The sequence below is a fragment of the Leucoraja erinacea genome, chromosome 28 (genome assembly GCF_028641065.1).
Source record: "Leucoraja erinacea ecotype New England chromosome 28, Leri_hhj_1, whole genome shotgun sequence".
Classification (NCBI taxonomy): Eukaryota; Metazoa; Chordata; class Chondrichthyes; order Rajiformes; family Rajidae; genus Leucoraja; species Leucoraja erinaceus.
In genome coordinates this window covers 2,070,088-2,083,272 of record NC_073404.1, presented here as the reverse complement: position 1 = coordinate 2,083,272, position 13,185 = coordinate 2,070,088, and the positions used below count along the sequence as shown (strand labels likewise).

General features: G+C 45.3%; 1 protein-coding gene across 22 annotated transcripts in view; it reads left to right on the top strand.

The window, feature by feature from the left end:
• Positions 1 to 3,081: 3,081 nt before the first annotated feature.
• The window catches only part of ncor1 (nuclear receptor corepressor 1), a 171,226-nt gene continuing 161,122 nt past the window's right edge, over positions 3,082 to 13,185 (top strand). For 20 of the 22 annotated variants that reach the window (XM_055657492.1, XM_055657491.1, XM_055657489.1 and 17 more), the window contains exon 1: positions 3,082 to 3,282. The gene's annotated coding sequence lies outside the window, so the exon portion shown is untranslated. The remainder of the gene's footprint in view (positions 3,283 to 13,185) is intronic. The other 2 variants (XM_055657498.1, XM_055657494.1) reach the window with 1 other exon arrangement.

Sequence of the window (13,185 nt, the reverse complement as noted above, 5' to 3'; positions counted from 1 at the left end):
CACCCAACTTCCATCTTCTTCCCACCTACACCTATTTGTTTGGGTTTCTTCTCCCCACCCACAAGACTTCCCCTCTTTCCCCTCTTTCCCCTCCTCCTATTTATTCATTATCTATTTATTATCTCCCTCATATGCAACCGATTGCACCCTTTTCTACTAATCATTTCCTGTTTACTTTCTCCACCCGACCGCTAACAACCCCTCCTCCCCTGGATCCACACAGCACCTACCACAAACCTTCCCTCGCCTCTTTCTGCCAGCGTACCCCTCCTCCTCCTCCCCTCCATCAGTCTGAAGAAGAGTTTCAACTTTTAAGAAGCATTTCTATGGACAATTAAATCAGCGTGGTATTGAAGGATATGGTATATATGCTGCCGAAAGGGATTTGTGTCGATGGGAAAGAAAGTTGACATTGATGTGATAGGCCAAATAACCTGTTTCTGTGCTGTATGACTATATAACTCCTCCAGATCACATTGTTCCTCCACTATCATTCCTCCCTCTCACAAACCCTCTCCTTTGGCACATACCTTCCTCCAACAACATAACACCTACCCCTCATTTGCACCATCTCTCCCCTCCCTTACATCTTGCTGTCCCCTCCCAACAAAGTCCATCTTCTCCCATCAGCCCACACACACATTACCATACCCACATCGTAAAGTCAGACAGCACAGAAATTATGCCATTTGGTCCATTATACCAATCATGATGAATGCTTACTAATCCAATTTGCCTGAATTAGGCCTATATCCTTTCTTACCCTAACACCCCATCCCCCTTCATTTCCCCCAACCACATATCTCTCATATCCTGATCACCTTACGATTAAGCCACACCACCCCCAATTCCACATTGCTGCACCTCACAGCCCCTTGCCCTCATTTCCACATTCCTGTATCTCCCAGCCCCTTGCCCCCATTTCCACATCCCTGCAAGTCCTAGCCCCTCAATCACATTTCCCATCCCTGCATCTCCCAGCCTCTTTCCCCATCGCTGTAAATCCCAGCCCCAATTTCTCCAGTCCCCTTTCCCCACGCAACTAGACCACCACACCAGTCCCCTTCCTATATCCTATTCCCCCCCCCCCCCCAAATCTTCTACTACCACCAATCTCCTACTCCTCCCCCAATATCCTATTTCCCAATCAACTACCCCCCGAGGCCCCAAGAAATCTCCTATGCCCCAATCATCTCCCACATTCCGACACATTTACGTACTTTTCGGTGACTGCCAATCACCACCCCCCCCCCCCCCCCCCCCGGACACTTCATTATTTTTTTTTTTAATTCAAATCTTTTGCTATGTCGCTCTTCAAGGGAGATGCTAAACTACCACCATTTCGTTGTCTCCTGTACTGTACACTTCCCAATGACAATTAAAATTGAATCTGAATCTGAATCATCTCCTCCTCTCCGTCCATCTCTCCCCCTCCCTATCTTTCTCTGCCCGCTCCCCTCCATCCTCCCCTCCTCTCATCCTCCTCATCCTCCCCCTCCTATCCTCATCCTCATCCCCATCCCCGCTCCCGTCCACCTGCCCCAAGCTCCGGGTTTTGTTGCGGCCACGGGCCAGCGGGGGAGCTGGGCCGCGCAGTCGCAGTTCGCGGTTGCAGCGTTTTTGCGGGCAGGCGGGGAAGGGGCGATGGGGGGAGGGTGGGTGCGGTTGCAGGGTCGGAGCGGATCGGAGAGGAGCTCGGACCGGGCCGGGTCAGGACAGAACAGAGACGCGGGGAGGCAGGCAGGCGGGCGGACGGCGGAGTGAGCGGCAGCGGAGTGAGCGGGAGCGGCCCGAGGCTGAGCGGAGCGGAGCGCAAGATGGCGGCCCTCTCACAAACCCTCTCCTTTGGCACATACCTTCCTCCAACAACATAACACCTACCCCTCATTTGCACCATCTCTCCCCTCCCTTACATCTTGCTGTCCCCTCCCAACAAAGTCCATCTTCTCCCATCAGCCCACACACACATTACCATACCCACATCGTAAAGTCAGACAGCACAGAAATTATGCCATTTGGTCCATTATACCAATCATGATGAATGCTTACTAATCCAATTTGCCTGAATTAGGCCTATATCCTTTCTTACCCTAACACCCCATCCCCCTTCATTTCCCCCAACCACATATCTCTCATATCCTGATCACCTTACGATTAAGCCACACCACCCCCAATTCCACATTGCTGCACCTCACAGCCCCTTGCCCTCATTTCCACATTCCTGTATCTCCCAGCCCCTTGCCCCCATTTCCACATCCCTGCAAGTCCTAGCCCCTCAATCGCATTTCCCATCCCTGCATCTCCCAGCCTCTTTCCCCATCGCTGTAAATCCCAGCCCCAATTTCTCCAGTCCCCTTTCCCCACGAAACTAGACCACCACACCAGTCCCCTTCCTATATCCTTCTTCTTCTTCTTCTTCTTCTTTGGAGTTTTACGGCAGCCGGCATCCACAATGTTGCATTGCTGCCACCTTCTGGCTTCACTCCACAGTCCTCATGTCTTTATATCCTTTTTATAAGGCCAGAGGCCCTCAAGAAATTAAACAACAAATTTACTCCTTTTCCTTCCCCTCCATACTTTAGAATGTTCTTTTCTGATATATCTGTCATTCCAATTTTCTTCATTTCATTGATCAAAACTCTTCTTTCTGTTGCATATCTTCTACATGTAACTTCCTATATCCTATCCCCCCCCCCCCCAATCTTCTACTACCACCAATCTCCTACTCCTCCCCCAATATCCTATTTCCCAATCACCTAAATTGAATCTCCTAAATCCCCAATCATCTCCCACGTTCTCAACCCCATCTCTCCTCTCCCGTCCATCTCCTCTCCCCCTCCCTATCTTTCTCTGCCCCCCTCCCCTCATCCCTCTCCTCCTCTCCCCATCCTCATCCTCCCCATCCCATCCCCATCCCCATCCCCATCCCCATCCCCATCCCCATCCCCATCCCCGCTCCCGTCCACCTGCCCCAAGCTCCGGGTTTTGTTGCGGCCGCGGGCCAGCGGGGGAGCTGGGCCGCGCAGTCGCAGTTCGCGGTTGCAGCGTTTTTGCGGGCAGGCGGGGAGGGAGCGTCGGTGGGTGGGTGGGTGCGGGTGAAGGATCGGATCGGTGAGGAGCTCGGACCGAGCCGGGACAGGACAGAACAGAGACGCGGGGAGGCAGGCGGGCGGACGGCGGAGTGAGCGGCAGCGGAGTGAGCGGGAGCGGCCCGAGGCTGAGCGGAGCGGAGCGCAAGATGGCGGCCCGGGGGTCGAGCCCCTGCCCGTCGGGCTGACGGCGGTGAGTGCGGACAGCCGAGCCCCGGGCCACACGCCCCCGCTTCCACTCGCCTGTTGGCGGGGCGTCCGGGCTCCTATCACTGCATCTCGGGGATCTGTCGCTGCGTAAGGTCACAAACCTGGGCCTAGGCTCAGGCCCAGGCCCCAGGCGGCTATGGTAACGGGCAGGCCCGGGGAGAGGGGGAAGGGATGGAAGGGAGCGAGCGAGTCCATCCGAGGGGGGAAGAGTTTGCCGGATGGCTGGGCGCCTTTGCCAGGGGGAAATATGTTCCAATTATGCGATCCAACCCCCTGTTACGTGAGCCCTAGTTTACAGATGTTTCCAGGGCCTGTTGTTTATGTTCAGTTACTCTCACGCCACCTCATTCTTTTTTTCTTCATATGTTGGGGGCGGGGGGGAGGAAGCGATTTCTAACACAATTAAAATGGGCCATGCCCTTCCTCATTATCCTCTCGTCTCCGAATTTCCATCATGTCAGCCCGAGAAATAAGCATCCTTGTATCTATTTTCATGCTACTTATTCTGTTGGAGCTCATCTCCCATTTTTCATTATATTCTGATTTTTAATTTCTCTACGACATAGATTGAGCCATGATTAACCCCTTTGTAGTCTCTTAGCTGGTGGATTGCCTGCAAGACACTTTTAGTCCGTGGGCCAGAGGGGCCTACTATGCACACTCCCTATGATCCTACTTCTTGGGTGTCATTTTGTTCATTGGTATCTCTTCTGTCGGAAAAATGATGTTCCCAAGAAAAAAACGAATTTGGACTATGTTTTTTTTTTAACCCTTATTTCAATATATGTCAAAATTGTGTTTTTTCACACTTTGCCTTATTTCTTGGGTTCTGTGAATTTGGTACTTGCAATTGAGTCTTTCTTAGTAAAGATACACAAAAAATCTACTAAATTAGGACCATATCATCTTCAACTCTATGAAAATCACCAAGCTGCCAGAGGTTTCACAAATTTGTTACGCTGTTGCATCAGATTGATTGGCTTGACTTTGCCGATTCCTTTGAAGGCACTTGTTGAGTCGCAGCCTGAGAACGCATGCAGTCCAAGTAATGCTGAGCAGTATTCTGAGGAGAACTGCTTTGTAAAATGGGTGACATCTATTAGCCTTTGCCTGTTGCCTCTCCCTGTGTCATAGAACACTGTGTCGCCTTGAATGCCATTTGCATAGTGAAATAGTATGAAAAATATATCATTGTCTGGGCTTTTGACTTGTACGTGGTCATATCCTTGCTTTTTGCCATAGTTGCAGTATAGGACTCGCAAGTCTGTTTCTTCTTGGTTTGATTTCAGGGATTGAATCTCAGACTGCAGTGTCTCTTTCCCATTCTGAGAAGTAAGAAGTGTGGCCTCTCCTTCCTTAATGAAGATCACCTTCCTGCCATGTCATGCTCAATCCACACATCAAGAAGAAGTTCAATGAGCTGTTTCTTGTTCCCATCATTGGTCAAGAACTGACTCCAATCTCTTGGTTTTTTGGTCTTTTCTCCTTTGATTATTCTCTTCTCCGCACACCCATGCCGTGTCCATTTACTTGACTTCACTGAATCTGGTTTGTACATATCGATACTGAAGACTACATCATTAGATGACAATGCATTGAAGATTTTGATGCCAATCTCTTTGAGGTTTGCAGGAATCTCTTTGAGAGTAGAATGCAGCATTGCCATCATCCACTATCAATGTGTTGTTACTGGCAGGAGGTTGTGTGGTCTATATCTTTCAATAGGTAGTGTAGGCCCTTGGATTTATCAGTCTTTGTAAATAAGTTGTCTGATGTACCAACGGAGTGGGGTACAGGGGTCAGAGAGTACTTCATAATCTCCCCTAGATTGAGTTGACTGCCAGAACTTTGTGCTTTGACCATCAGTTGAAAAGCAATATCTCCTTGTTGCTTGTACTCTATAACCTTTTTGTTCAGATGTTTTCAGCTTCACTCTTTTCTTTGTTTCTGCCATGGTTTTGAGCTTCAGATTCTTGATGGGTTCGGAGAATGCTGTCTTTTTCTCAAGTCGTTCTCTGGTGAACTTCTCTTTCTGTTCTTTCCCTGTGGTAAGGACCTTTATGACATCTTTCTCAACTTCAGCTGGAACACGTTCACCAGAAGAGAGTACATCCAACCCAGTCTTGTCATCGACATCAAAATGATTCAGGAAGCTCTTTATAGCATCAATGGCTTTCTTTACACATGCCTCACTTTTCCTTATCTCAGTTGGTTGTTGATCTCTGTGTTTGCTTCCACGATTGGTACCAGAAGTCATGTCTGCGAGGCTGAGAGTTGCAGAGAGAAAGTGTGCCCTTTCTGTTGAAGTTCGAACCCATCTCTGATAAGCACTGTGATTCTCCAAGATGCCAGAGAGCCCAACAACACTACCACCACCTCGAGATTTGCCATGCTTCGTGATCGTCTCCATCGTTTTGTCAACAACACATCGGTTTCCTGGTATGAACGACCTAGCGACACTGATGGCCCCTCTTTCAAGGAAAGACCGGGATGTGATTCTTCGATGTTTGCCAAGAACACAGCAAGATAGGTCAGATAGCGGGAGTAATTGTGACCACCAAAGGTGAAGAGATCAGGCATAAGAAACAGACAGTGCAAGTACAACGGAAAGTTGTTCTCTTTCACAGACCTAATCAATGAGAGAGCAATCCGCACAGAATCCATGTACGACAACCAAAATTGTGCAGTCTTCCCGAGAGATCCCTTTTCGAACATCAGCTTTGAAGCTCTCATACGACTCCATCAATGTGTTGAGATCTGCATTGGCCATGACTTCAGCAAGTTCCTGCTTTGTTGACGATCGGATTAGCTCTTGAAAGATGCCCTTTGATTCCTCTGGTATACCGGACAGCACCGCATCTTTTTCAGCCATAGACAGGAATTCATCAAGAAGTAGCCTCTCCAAGCACTCCACCATCGTCTTGTGGCAGTGCAGGCTTCTGTCATAGTTCTTTCCTGTCATAACACCTTTCATAGAACCAGCAGACATCAGTCCCGATTCCATGAGGATATCCTGAAGTCCGGATCCTTCCATTTTCTTTCCAAGCATTTTGAAGTTTGCACAAATGACATGAAATGTGCCAATCAACACAATGTGTTTCTTGTACTTTGCAGGATGACTCCACATGAGAGGATATGCCTTCATGCAGACACTCAAGTCGAATGTTGTAATGACATATTCTTGGCCAACCTCATGACTTGCTTCTTCAGAAGCTCGTAAACACTCTTGAACTGTACTAAATTCCGTGATGGGATGTTTGATCACAGGATAGTAGTCAATTGTGGTCACATTTTAAGGCACATCACCTGTTGCTGAGACAAATCCAGCCCAAGCTGGAAGCTCTTGATCTTTCTCACTACTCGCTTTCCGGGAAAGCATCCATGCCAGATCTTTTCTTGTACACTGTTTGAATGCTTCATCCCCATCATCACGCTTCCAGTGCTGCACACGAAAATCTGGATTTGCTTTCCAGTTAATATAGGGTGATGGAAGAGGGCCTCAAGAAAGAGGGCAAAATGTGAAATAACACAATTTTATCATATATTGAAATAAGGGGTTAAAAAACATAGTTCAAATGAGGTTTTTTTCTTGGGAACATCATTTTTCCGACAGAAGAGATACCAATGAACAAAATGGCACCCAAGAAGTAGGAGCATGTGGGGGGGTGCACGGTAGGCCCCTCTGGCCCACAGACTATTTGTTTTGTTCCACCACAACGCCATTAACTTTTATCCCATTCTATTCAATGGTTCTTTAACAAGTCAATTAACTACAGGAATGGATCAGTGATTCTTTTGAACTCTTTGAATTATTTTGATAAGGAAATGAACATTTTGCTCATTATTCTAGGTTTGAACCACCAGGGCAGTCATAGTCATACAGCTTGTAAACAGGTCCTTCGACCTAACTTGCTCACACCGACTAATGTGTCCCATCTACATGTAGTCCCACCAGCCTGGGTTTGGTCCATACCACTCCAAATCTGTCCTATCCATGTGCCTTTCCATTTTTTTCTTAAACAGTGCTTTAGTCAGTGGAATGTCAGTGAAACTAACTCAGTGGAAGCTCGTTCCATACAGTAGTAAATTGCAGTACAATATTTTACTTCGATCTTTTTGTAACAACGGTTGATTCACATTTGTTGTTTTTGCATATTAAATATTAATGTCTTACCGGGAAAAAAACAATGTTTGTCTGTGACCATCTGTGGAGAGTTAATGTTTTAGATTGTTGACATTACGTCGGAACTGTGAGAATTGTTTACAAGGGTTCCTCGACCACACTGAATCATATATTGCCCATTTTACATATAAAAAATGTATTTCAAAATTAAAGTAATACTTTTCTGTCTTTTTATTTGAATAGAATAGGTTTATATGTCCTTGCATTAACATTCATCTTTGCTAGTTGCAAGACCTCCAAGGTTGTTATTTCAAGATTACTCCTTGTGCCACTTAAGGCGGATAAGTCTCTACGACGTGAGAGGATCTAAGCCAGGTTATTGAGACAGGCAAGAGAGGAGATTGCTGGGGCCTTGACAGAGATCTTTGTATCCTCCAGCCACAGGCAAAGTCCCAGGGAACTGGAGAAGAGCCAATGTTGTTCCTCTGTTTAAGAAGGGGAGGGCGACATGGTGGCGCAGCGGTAGACTTACTGCCTTGCAGCGGCAGAGACCCGGGTTCAAACCTGACTTTGGGTGCTATCTGTACGGAGTTTGTACATTCTCCCCGTGACCACGTGGGTTTTCCCCAGATGCTCTGGTTTTCTCCCTCACTCCAAAAACGTACAGGCTTCGGTAAAGATTGTAAATTGTCCCTAGTGTGTAGGACGGTGTAAGGGGATCTCTGATTGGCACTGACTTGGTGGGCCGAAGGGCCTGTTTCCGTGCTGTATTTTTAAAAACTAAAACTAAAACAAGCCATAGGGACGAGCCAAGACATTATAGGCTGGTGAGCCTTGTATTAGTGGTGGGAAATTATTGGAAAAAATTGTTAGGGACAGGATCTATTCATATCTGGAAAAGCATAGACATGACTTACAGCTTTGTGCAGGGAAGACCATGTTTACAAAATTGACGTTTTAAGGTGGTAACAAAGATAATTGAAGATAGGGCAGTGGATGTTGCATTCATGCCATGATCCCTCAGAGCCATCTAGAGTGTCCAAACAGGCAATTTGCTCCAACTGGACTATCTGAAGTAGGGTTATGAACTGAAACGCCATCTGTCCATTCCCTCCACAGATGCTGTCTGACCTGCTGAGTTTCTCCTGCACTTTGTATCTGTGTACATATATGTTACCTGAATTAGAGTGTATAAAATTAGCTATGTGGAGAGGTTGGGCATACTTGGAAAGAATGACTGCGGTGGGACAAATCTTTTATTATGTTAGTTGCTTTTCTGAGGCAACTTGAGTGTAGATGGAGTCAATGGTGCGGTCTGTGTGATGGACTGGGCTACATTTACAACTACATGTAATTTCTAGTGGGCCTGGGCAGAGGTGTTTCCAAACTAAACAGATGCAACTCAACATTATGCATACTATGGTGCATCTATAGAAGTTTGTTAGTCACTGGAAACATGCCTAATTTGCCCAATCTCTCAGGAAGTAGAGGTGTTGGTGTGCCTTCCTGGATGTCGCATCAATGTGCCTTTCTATGTTCTAAGTTATGATGAATCTTTCTAAAACACATGTTTGGTCACAAGTGGAGTATTCTGTCCAATTTCAATCAAGTCCCATTTGCCTGCGTTTTCACAATATTCCTGCAAATCTTTCTTATGCATGTACTTGTTCGTGTATTTTAAATGTTATTGTGCCTGCCTTAAGTGGAAGTAGAGTTGCTGTCGGTACTTGAGAAGTGTCTTGATGGGCACTAAATTCGCTTGCTCTGCACATCTCCTTTGAACTTCGCCCATCTCATGTTAAAACTATGCCGTCTAATATTTGATATTTCCATCCTGAAAAAAGTTTCTGTGCTGTACCCTATCCATGCCTCTCTAAATTTTACATATAGATATTCCCCGACTTACATAATGGCTATGTTCCGTAAACCCTTATGCAAGTCAGATTTTGGGCAAATCTGAATCATCTTAAAACTAGGTAGAAACAAAGAACTGCGGGTGCTGGTTAATACACAAAGTGCTGTAATAACTCAGCGGGTAGGGGCGCATTTCTGGAGAACATTGAGTTTTGGATCGGGACTCTTCTTCAGACTGATTCAGTCTGTTGAGTTACTCCAGCACTTTGTGTCCTTTCAACACCACCGACACCTAAGGGATGCACTCGGTCACCGCAGGGCTTCCTCTGATCAACTGCTGCATATTCCAGTCGGCCTTTGCTTTGTCCATCCATGCTCAGTTGCTGCCTTCTTCCCTGGAGTCACCAACATCTTCCGCTGTGAAGCATTATCCAATCAATGAGGGTGAGGAGGGAGGGGGAGTGCACAAGGCAAAGGGAGAAGCGGCAGCTGGTGAGAGGGGGGACCCCCACGGTAACCGAGCGCATTCTTTCAGTGGGAGCTGCCAGAAGAAAGTGCTGTCGGCCAGGGGCTACAACGTGAGCCGCAACAACAGCTCCATCAACCGGATGGTACGATAGCTGGTAAAGCAGGGCTCGCTGGTGCACCGTGTGGGATATGTCGGCGACTCGGCCGGGAGATAATATTCTCCACACTGATCTTACTGTCCTCCGTGTCCTTTTTCATATAAAAAGATGCAAAGTGCTCATTTAGTATCTGGCCTACATCTCCAGACTCCAAGCACAAATTCCCTCCTTTATCCGTAAGCAGTTCTACCTTCTCCCTAGTTCTCCCTCTAGGTTTTAATCTAGGTATAAAAAGATCTTAGATTTTCTTTAATCCGACTCACCAAAGCCATTTTGTGGCCCCGTTTGACCCTTCTAATCATCTACTTGAGTTCTTTCCTCCTTTATATATCTCAAATCCCTGTCTGATTCCATCTTCAAACCTTGCCTGCGTTTCTTTTTGACCAAGTTTACAAGGTCTTTTGTCACCCAAGGTTCCCTTACCATGCCATCCTTATTTCTGCATTATCAAATATTCTGAATTCTGTTCAACTGGCCTTTAAATGACTCCCACATGTCAGACAGGGACTTGCCCAATAACAACTATTCCCAGTGTACCGTCCCGAGTTTCTGCCTAAAAACAATGTATTTTGCCGTGCTCCAAATTAGTACCTTTTTACAAGGTACATTCTCCTTCCTATTCAGATCAATTTCACTATTCACTGTCCTGACAAAAGGTCCCAGGTCAGAATCGTTTCTTCCACAGATACTGCCTGCCCTGCAGATTATTTTCCCCCCTGTTTTCTTTTTTCCGCTATCGAGCAATTGCAATTTTTTTATTTTCATCCTACACACGGTTTTCACCAAACCCGTGAATACCTTTCAATTCAAACTGCAGCTGTTGCTTTGAAAGAGAACCTTTAAAAGGTGTGTTATGCTTTCAAGACTGCAGTGGATGAAAATAGCAAAATTAGACATTGATCATGGTAAAAAATACCGTCTGCTGCAAAAATCATCAATTTGTTGCAATTGAAAAATCCAAACATGGGCAAACTATAAATGTATGGACAACTGAATTAATGAAAATAAAACAAAACTGCAAATACTAGAAATCTGAAAGAAAACCCAAACATGCTAGAAACACTCAACACAAGGCAGTATGTAACAGTTAAAATTTAATTCTGAAGAGACTTCAGTAGAACTGGGACTGTGGGAAGTTGGCTTGAAATTGCTGAGTGGTGCTGCTTCTCTTGAAGAGGGTTAAGGTGGAGCCTGATGGGATCTACCATTGAGAGAGGCAAGAGAGAAAATTGCAGAGGCCTTGACGAAGATCTTTGTGTCTTCACTAGTCATAGGTAATGTCCCAGAGGACTGGCAAGCATTGTTCCTTTAAAAATGGATGTCTAAATAAGTTATATACCAGCGAGCCTCAAGTGAGTGGTAGGGAAGCTATTTAAGATGATTCTTTGTGATAAAAGGTACTTACTTTTGAAAGAGAAAGGGCTAATTAGGGTCAGTCAGCCTGGCCTTGTGCAGGACAAGTCATGTCTTACAGACTTGATTGTCTTTCGAAATGACGATGAAGGTGAATGAGTATCTATACTTTTAGTAAGACATCCTTTTGTAAATCCAAAGGGTTTCTACAGCTATATTAATAGCAAAAGGATAACGAGGGATAAAATTGGTCCATTGGAGAGACAGAGTGGACAGTTATCTGCAGAGCCAAAAGAGATGGGGGAGATATTGAATAAATTTTTTTCTTCGGTATTCACCAAGGAGAAGGATATTGAATTATGTGAGGTAAGGGAAACTAGTAGAGTAGCTATGGATACTATGAGGTTCAAAGTAAAAGAAATACTGACACTTTTGAAAAATATAAAAGTGGATAAGTCTCCAGGTCCTGACAGGATATTCCCTAGGACATTGAGGGAAGTTAGTGTAGAAATAGCCGGGGCTATGACAGAAATATTTCAAATGTCATTAGAAACAGGAATAGTCCCCGAGGATTGGCGTACTGCGCATGTTGTTCCATTGTTTAAAAAGGGTTCTAAGAGTAAACCTAGCAATTATAGACCTGTTAGTTTGACTTCAGTGGTGGGCAAATTAATGGAAAAGATACTTAGAGATAATATATATAAGCATCTAGATAAACAGGGTCTGATTAGGAACAGTCAACATGGATTTGTGCCTGGAAGGTCATGTTTGACTAATCTTCTTGAATTTTTTTGAAGAGGTTACTAGGGAAATTGACGAGGGTAAGGCAGTGGATGTTGTCTATATGGACTTTAGTAAGGCCTTTGACAAGGTTCCTCATGGAAGGTTGGTTAAGAAGGTTCAACTGTTGGGTATAAATGCAGGAATAGCAAGATGGATTCAACAGTGGCTGAATGGGAGAAGCCAGAGGGTAATGGTGGATGGCTGTTTATCGGGTTGGAGGCAGGTGACTAGTGGGGTGCCTCAGGGATGTGTGTTGGGTCCTTTGTTGTTTGTCATGTACATCAATGATCTGGATGAAGGTGTGGTAAATTGGATTAGTAAGTATGCAGATGATACTAAGATACTAGTGTTGTGGATAATGAAGAGGATTTCCAAAGTCTACAGAGTGATTTAGGCCATTTGGAAAAAATGGGCTGAAAGATGGCAGATGGAGTTTAATGCTGATAAATGTGAGGTGCTACACCTTGGCAGGACAAATCAAAATAGGACGTACATGGTAAATGGTAGGGAATTGAAGAATACAGTTGAACAGAGGGATCTGGGTATAACCGTGCATAGTTCCTTGAAGGTGGAATCTCATATAGATAGGGTGGTAAAGAAAGCTTTTGGTATGCTAGCCTTTATAAATCAGAGCATTGAGTATAGAAGCTGGGATGTAATGTTAAAATTGTACAAGGCATTGGTGAGACCAAATCTGGAGTATGGTGTACAATTTTGGTCGCCCAATTATAGGAAGGATGTCAACAAAATAGAGAGAGTACAGAGGAGATTTACTAGAATGTTGCCTGGGTTTCAACAACTAAGTTACAGAGATAGGTTGAATAAGTTAGGTCTTTATTCTCTGGAGCGCAGAAGGTTAAGGGGGGACTTGATAGAGGTCTTTAAAATGATGAGAGGGATAGACAGAGTTGATGTGGCCAAGCTTTTCCATTTGAGAATAGGGAAGATTCAAACAAGAGGACATGACTTCAGAATTAAGGGACAGAAGTTTAAGGGTAATATGAGGGGGAACTTCTTTACTCAGAGAGTGGTAGCGGTGTGGAATGAGCTTCCAGTGGAAGTGGTGGAGGCAGGTTCATTGGTATCATTTAAAAATTAATTGGATAGGCATATGGATGAGAAGGGAATGGAGGGTTATGGTATGAGT